Consider the following 8,472-nt stretch of genomic DNA (forward strand, 5'->3'; position numbering starts at 1 on the left):
AATTTCATTCAAAAATTACAAAGACTTTATACAAGAGAAATTGCAATGGTGTGCACAGGTGTCTAGAAAGGTTCAAAATTGCAGTGTATGTGTGAAAAACCCTAGTAACTCTAGCTGTGTTTGTTACATTTTTTATGAAATAAAATGAACTGTATTGCCAAACATTAAATAAAGAATTATGAGAATTATATCACAGCCTGTGTGATGTAGTAAGGTAGCAAGGAGTAGAAAATGAATTTTACTTGCTCATTTCCACTAGTTGCCCCAGCAGTGAAATAGATGCATCCCATTCTGGAATGCATGTAAACAATCCTGCTTAGCGATGGGATTCGCTGTCCTTGGGGCAGACATGGAGACAACTCGCAGCCTGTGTGGGCCCCCTTTGTGTCTTGGGTCTTCTCTGTTGGTGGCTCTGTTTTAACAGCCTCCTTCCCTTAAACTATTACCCTGCAGCAGAACTGAGCTGCTGCTGTAAACTCCATGTTTAATTAATGGTGTTTTGCAGCTTATTTATACATCATAAATGGCTAGCGGGGGCAATATTAGAAGCGTGTTTTTATCCAGTGTCTAGCCTTTTAACAGCGTGCTGTTTTATGCAAGGTCTCTGCTGCTGTGAAGGTGGAAACAAAATGTTGTCTAGAGGGACTTGGGGTGCAAAGCACAGTATGGGCTTGTGATAAAAAGGTTGCGGTTTTACTTGGACTGGTCCAGGCAGGGAGGTGGTTGTGCAGAGTTGACACACACTGATGAGACCACCAGAGCTAGTGGTCTCACAGAGCGGGAGGTATGGAAATATGTTCTATCCGCAGGAAAGCAGAGCTGGAAAAAGCAAAGATGTCGGATTGCAAATGAATCGTAACATCATATCGATATCCTGGATTCTGTCCTACTATAACAGAATAGCACTTTAAAAGTCGAAAAGTTCAGGAACTGAGGTGAGAGGGAGGAGAAAAGGCATAAGGAAGAAGCTAAAGCAGGGTCAGTGAGGGACACAAGGAATACAAAGTATGAAAACAGTGAAAGGTACACAGATTTGGAGAAGATGGGAGCGATGCGGATGGGGGTGTAGTGTCTCTGTATAAACATGCAATCAGACACATGGTAAAACCGTAACAGGAGCTGCAGTTGTCATGACTTGTAATGAAGTCTGTGCTCTTCTACCTACTCCACCTTCATTCTTCTTCCATTTGGACACACTTATTTCCTTTACATTTGCTCTCTTCAGCTGTTTCCCCTTCCTACTGTCTCTCATTCTCCCTCTCTTCATGTCTGATAATGGATAATGGTTGCTACCCCATCTTGTAATTTATTCCTCTTCACTTATGCGCTTTCTTTGCAGATGTCTGTGCCTTTCCCCACCATCCTTATGTATAGAAGCCAACAGTTCAAACAAAATCCCCCCATAAATACCAGCTTAGATCATCTAATCAGCCAAATTGCAGCAGAACGCTCTGCCTTAGGGGAAGTTTTTTTTTCTTTGCTGGGAAACATTACTTAATGGCACCAAATCAGGCATTGAGAGCGTGCTGTTGTCTCATTGTTAAAAAAAGGTCTGTCTGTTTTGTTTTGGCTCCTGTCTTGTAACACCTGAGCTCGAGTCGTCCAGGAGCGTTTTGGTTGAAAAGATGTCTCTTCAGTGTAATCCATTACAGACTTCTCCCTGCTGTAATCAATCATCAAATCCAAATATTCTGAAATTAAATTCACTGCCGTCATAGTAATTATGAAGTATAACTGATTATAGTCAAATAAATAAATCCCATCAACATTATAGTGAAAACATGAGTGGTGAGCTTCAGACTTAAATCACCTGCCACTCGAGAAGCCAATCTCCTTGTCCTCTCTCTGCAGTTCCAGCTCTCACCCGCTTTTCATTATTTCTGAGTCAAAATGAAATTTCATTGAACCGTTCAGAATAAAAAGGCGGAAATAAAATCTTTTCCAAAGCGCAATAGCTGTGTCTGCTGTCTTTCTGTTTAATGACTCTTTGCAAAACAGTACTGTCTTTCTGGGAAAAAAACAACTTTGTAAGCTTTTTCTTTGATTGCTTTTCTTAGTCTCTCTATTCTTTTGGTGCAGTGTTTCAACCATGACGATGTTAGCCTAGGTCATTGTACTCAGTCATAGCCTTGATGGTGGAGCAGGACTTGGCCAAGGACACGCAACAGCAGAGCTTTATCAGAAGGGATGATGTCCTCCGGTTTATAACCTTGGCTCACATCCGCTGCTGCTTCCCACTAACTAAATTGTTGCAAAGCAGGGCTTTTCCATTATATGATCTATGTGCTGTGGTAGCAGCAGCAGTGAATAAAACATTAAAACAACAAACACAAAATCACTCACAGACAAAGTATCTACTGTATTCTGTTCAAATGACGCCATATTGTTTGGCATAAGAGTATAATGCTAAGAGCCCTTTGTGCGAAATTCTTTTTTAAATTTAATTTCTGTTTGTAAGAGTGAACAGTGTGAACAGTTTATCACTTATCCATGTGAAAGAGTCTTTGTGACTATCTCTGGAAAAGAAATTATTCTGTATAAATTTGGCAGTCTAATAACAGTAGATTCTATGTTAATCCCAGGTTGCTTAACTTTAGTTCACCATTTGCTCCACAACAAAGATCTTAATTCAGTGGAAAATCACCTAATTACTTTGGCTTTCCTGCAAATCTGCCATCAGGAGTATAGTTTTGTCTTCCTTCCGTAAACCAAGGATGAAGAGTTTGTGTTATTACTAGCCTTCGTTGGCAATCAATCTGAAGATCTCAGATTCTTCAAATGAGAAAAGCTCTGGTCAAGGTCTTGGCAATGCACACAATTAGGAAAGAAAGCCATGGGAGAGAGAAAGCTGAAGGCAGCTGCAAATCTTGTCCACAGCCAAGTTTATGACAGTGGAGGATAATGCATGTCTAGAATGATGGTGAGGGGATTAATTTGGCTCTTTATTGTAATTCTGAGGGCTTGACCAGGCAGCCATTCCTCACCCAGAGTCCCAGTGCATGGCCTTGAGAATGTCTGGTCCTGAATGTAGCTGGAATGGAAACCTCATTAATGGATAACTCATTATTTGGAGTTTGGCCCCACGTGGAGATTAAATTGATGTTCATCAACTCAAGAATGTAACAACTGAATAAATGTTTCAAAAAAGACTCTATGTCCAAGTTAGGTTTCATGAGCAAGTCTCTTTTTTTTCAACTGATAGGACAAAGTTCTTCAGTTGAGCAACTTGATGGTTTAATGTGTGATGTTAAAAGGCTAGTTATAAAACCACTCTGTTTATCCAAGGGTATCAAATACTGTAGGTTTTCAAAGATGAGCACAAGGTGTTCTTTGGCAGCAATGCTGTGAAACACCAAGAAATCTGGAAATCTTTCAAAGGTACCCTTGACACAGTTGAACACAGTGGTGTGTGTCATTTTTCAGTTTATAGGTTTAAATTTTTGCACTGGTTGGTGTGTAGATCATTAGACTGGGTGATACGTTATTTAAACGGCAGGCAACAATTTATGAAGATGGGATATCGATCAAAAAGTTTGAACATTGCTTGTGGAGTCCCACAGGGGTCAGTATTGGGTCCAAAACGCCTCATCTTTTGCATAAATGACACATGTAGAGTGTTGCGGTTTTCTATGCAGATGATCAAAATAGTCTTTGCCATGAAGACATTTTACAGAAGTTTTTGGAGGTTATCACAAGAACTGACTAAAAAAGATGGTTTAATAAAAACAAATTATCAGTGAATTTATGCAAAACTAAAATTATGATATTTGGAAATTCTAGGACAGACATGGACGTAAAAGTGATATTTAATCATATAAAAACAAAAAAAAGAGAGGAAATGTTAAATTATGTTTCTTGGTGTGATGTTAGACCACAAAATTATATGAAATTAGGAAATGAAAACCTCAAATAAAGCATGTAGAATCAAAAATGATCCAGAGCCATTTCAGTCCTGAGAAAAGCAGAGCATCTACTGAATCATACATCACTTCATATACTTTATTGTTCTCTGATATTGCCATATTTAAATCATGGTGTAGAAGTGACACATACAAAAGTGTACTACAACAGTTATGCAAACAGACAGGCAATAAAAATAGTTAACCAGATAGTTTCATGAACACAGTGCTTGAAATTGTACGTATTAAAGTTTACACTGGAAAAGTACTGTATACTACAAAGAACAAAGGAAAGATATGTGTGTGTGCGTGTGCGTGTGCGTGTGTGTGTGTGTATATATGTTAGGCACAGATATAGAACATATATATTTGATACAGACGAATAGATCCATCCATCCATCCAGAACATATATATGGATATAGATCATATATATGATTTATTTTTTTCCCATTCATGCTGTATTGTGTTCCATTAAATTGTACCTCAAGGCCATTCTCCGTTATTGGGGCAAGTATTAACCTGTCTGTCTTACCCAATCCGTAGAGATTTCAATTGCATTTATCATCTTTATACTTTGTGTTAAATATCTGCCTCACTCTTCATAGCACTTGCCCTGATAGTTAATGATCATCCTCCAAGGCCTCCTCCCTCGAAACCAATGGCTATCTCCATAGCTACAGGCATATGTTTTGTATACATAAGGTAAGTTTAGAGTAAAATGTTTTTGGTTGGGAATAGGAAATGAATCACCACTGGGAAATTCTGGTCAATATCCCCCCTGGGTCAAAGGTGAAACAAACCAGGGGACCCAGTGATTCCTGCTAAAATGACCCCTACTCTCCATTCACTCTCATCCACTCAGTCCGTGCCCATCACCTTCCTCTCTAGCTGTGATTAGAAACCATAACCTCATGCTTCACTGTCACACCATGTCCACATCCATTTGGCAAGGACAGCTAAATGACCTGTTTCTTGGACTCAGGCTCTGGCTACCCCTCATACCCTTCAGCAGTAGGAAAGTGCGGACTTTGGTGGTCCACTCATCTGTACAGGCTGATTATAGAGGCCCCCCATCTTCCTGTGACATGTTAATCAGGGCAGTGTTGTGGACTTACTTAAAACACACAGCACTTCATTGGCTCTGATGCCTCCTCTCCAGGCCTGGTCAAGGTCACCGTTGAGGACTTCTTTGATGTTACCTCACAGGTTACTCCATAGGGTGAAGCTGTCAGGGTTGGTAAAGGCATTATGTGACAGTAATTGCTAACTACAGAGTCCCGATAGTATAAGTGGTCTAACTTTGTAGTTTTAATTTACTTTTTTAGAGTCTTGTTTGTGATCTGTTGAATTTGTTATTCTGTTATATTACATTGGGTTGTTGCCAACACTTTCCACACAGATTGCTCTTAATCTCAAAGTTAAGAATTTCCTTAACCCGTGCATTGATTTTTTGAAAAATGAGGGTTGTATCCGGAAATTTTTAGATTAATTTCCTGCCCACTTTGCAGCTTAAGAACTACCAGTGAGATACACGTTTCACTGGTGACCTCATAAATAAGGCCATTACAGCAATCAAAGTAAAGTATGAAATAGGTGGATTTGGGTTCGAAGAAACATTGGGGCAGGAAGCCTTTCATTAAAGACCCAAATGAATCTTTGGTATGGGTGACTTCTGTGCAGGCCAAGTGATCCCCAGACGATGGTAAATCAATCTGAATATCCGCTGGTGTCATCACACAGTTAATGGTTATGAAAGAGCCCAGTGAGAAAAAGAGCTGAACTTTTTAAAATCCTTTTTTCTTCTCTGAGTCAGAGTTGGACCGCTTTACTTTCTACAATCATCCTTTCAAAGAATGAGAATATGATAGACACACATGGCATTGAGAAGGGAAAAAAAATACCTCTTACCATCTGCCATTTCTACTCATCTTGTCAGAGCAGTATTTATTATCTTTAACCATAAGCACCCTTGCTTTAAACCCTTTTCCAGTGACCTCATCGACCGATGGGCCTGTCATGCAAATCATTGTTATACGGCTAAAAAATGGGAACAATAACTCATCCCTACAAACTTAAAACAGCACTCATGTGTCTCCCCTTGCAGTATACACCTGTACTTCATTGTTACTGGGACTGTGGTTGGTGGGGATAAATATGACATCACGTTTTGAGATAAACCCTTTTCAGAGGAGCCAGTAAATTTGAATAGGGTCATAAGAGGATGCCTTTAAGGATAAAAGAATGAAAATAGATACTTTTAACCTGCATTTCACTCTGCCTAATACATATGGAGTCATATTTTACATTCAACAATGCATTTCATAATCTCTTTAATCGTATCTTCCAAGAATTACATCAGTAAACATCTTGTTAGGGTTCATTTTGGGTTGGGCAGTTTGATATTCAGTTTTAGTTTATTTTACTTAAGTATCAGTTTGCTGCTTTGCTTCCTAGTACCAGGTTGGAGTCCCTTTTGCATTCAAATCTTTCTTAATCTTTGTGGTATTGGTTCATTAAGGTGCTGGAAATATTCAGAAATGTGGTCTATATTTACAGGATAGCATCATGCAGTTGCTGCAAATTGAACATCCACAATGTAAATCTCTTATTCCACCACTTCCCAAAGGTATTCTATTTGACTATGATTTGGTGGCTGCAGACGTCATTTCAACATAGTGAGTTGATTTTCAGGAAACCAGTTTAATTTGAGTTTTGTGACATGGCGTGTTACCCTGCTGGAAGCAACCACGACAAGATGGGTACACTGTGGTCGTAAAGGGAAGGACTTGGTCAGCAACAGAGCTCAGCGAGGCTGTGGCTTTTAGATGATTCTGAAATGGTACTAAGGAGCCCAGAGACTTCCAGGAAAATATCCCCACACATCACAACACCACCAGCAGCTTGAATTATTGAGATAAACCAGGATAGATCTATGCTTTTAGCAATTTGGGGAAAACATTCTAATTTCCACATTATGCTTATGATCACACAGTTAGGCCCATAGATAATTTAAGTGTGAAATGAACTTGACCTGCCTACTCATGCCTTCATGGCAACCATATTTGTTTTTATGTCTTTTGGATTTTATTTTCTTTTTTTTATCTGTTCTTTGAACTAAACTTTAAGGCAGAAAGTCAGCCAAATAATATTAAAGGATTATACAGTATATCCTGTTTTACATTCACTTCTCACCTTCTCTCTTACTTTCTTTCATTCCCTCCATTGTCTGGAGTCCCTCACTTCATCCACTACCTTCCATTTCCTCTATTTACACATCTACAGTCTTTCTTTTCTCTTGTACCTGTCATCCATGTCAGGGCTCTCTAAGGGATGAGAAAAGAAGAAAGGGTCTGTGGGCCCAGAGCTTGAAAAGACTCAGGAAAGCAGAGGAGGGAAGGGGGGAGAGAGAGTAGGTGACCGGTAACTCCCTCTGAACATCTTAAACTCCTGGCTGGGCTTTCAAGTGCCGCTCCTCACATATCCCCACCAATCTCTCCATGTCTCACAGGCTTCCCAGGACTCTGCGAACGGTAAAAATGTACATGTTTTTCCTCATCTCTCTCTTCTTTAATGTTTTTCTTGTTTCCTCATACCAGCTACAGTACTAAAAACGTATGTACTCATTCCTTTTTTACTTATTAAAAACATAATGTGTGATTGTGCATAAACATGTTGGAAGTACGTGCCGTCTTGTATATCTCTAGCTGTCTAAATGTGCTTGTGTCAGTTACTTTTGCAATCTAGTTTTCCATTCCTCTTTTCCTACACCAATTTTTAGGAATATTATTGCCTGCCAGATATTTGTGTCACAGTATGAGCGTGGGTCCAAAGAATCCCAAACTGTGGATCAGCAGAGGTATTCATCCTGTCAGTCTGGCTAAGCCACCGCTCCTTGAGACGTCTGTGGGCTCTCCTCCTCGAGTCTTGGATTCGTTTCTGTTAATCAAATCTACCCCATAATATAAATAAACAAAACATGGGAGTACTTCTTGACACTTACAGGGCTGACAATAATTCTGGCAAATACACTAAGTTGAGCTGTTTGGAAAGTATGTTTGAAAAAGTGATGGTTGTATTAGAGCAAGAGACTGGAGGTTTGAGTCTGCATTGTCAGATCAGAACACCAGTTAAATACAGCGATGCATACACAATGTTGCTTTGACAAATGAAGATGAATAGTGCACTAACTGACCTCATTATCCTACTGCATGAACCACTGTCTGCTTCCCTTTCACTCTCTCTTAGTCCTGTTTCTTTCTTTGGTACACTTTCACTGCGTACACTACATAGTCCAAGTACTCTTACTCAGGTTAGAGTTTTTACTTATTACATGTCACTTTTGACATACATGACATACATGACAATCCCATTGTTTCATGACAACATGTGTTGCATTGTGTTTTTTCTATCCAGGTATGGTTTTACTGCATTCTCAGTATGTTTGGGATCATTGTCACGCTGAAAAAACGTTGCCATTCAGGTATTGCATTTTCACCAATTTGGACAAGATCCCCAACACTCCTGATTGAAATCTAGCTCTGTATCATGGCAGAACCTAAGCTGTATTTTACA

Source organism: Pelmatolapia mariae, linkage group LG8, assembly GCF_036321145.2.
Source record: "Pelmatolapia mariae isolate MD_Pm_ZW linkage group LG8, Pm_UMD_F_2, whole genome shotgun sequence".
Classification (NCBI taxonomy): domain Eukaryota; kingdom Metazoa; phylum Chordata; class Actinopteri; order Cichliformes; family Cichlidae; genus Pelmatolapia; species Pelmatolapia mariae.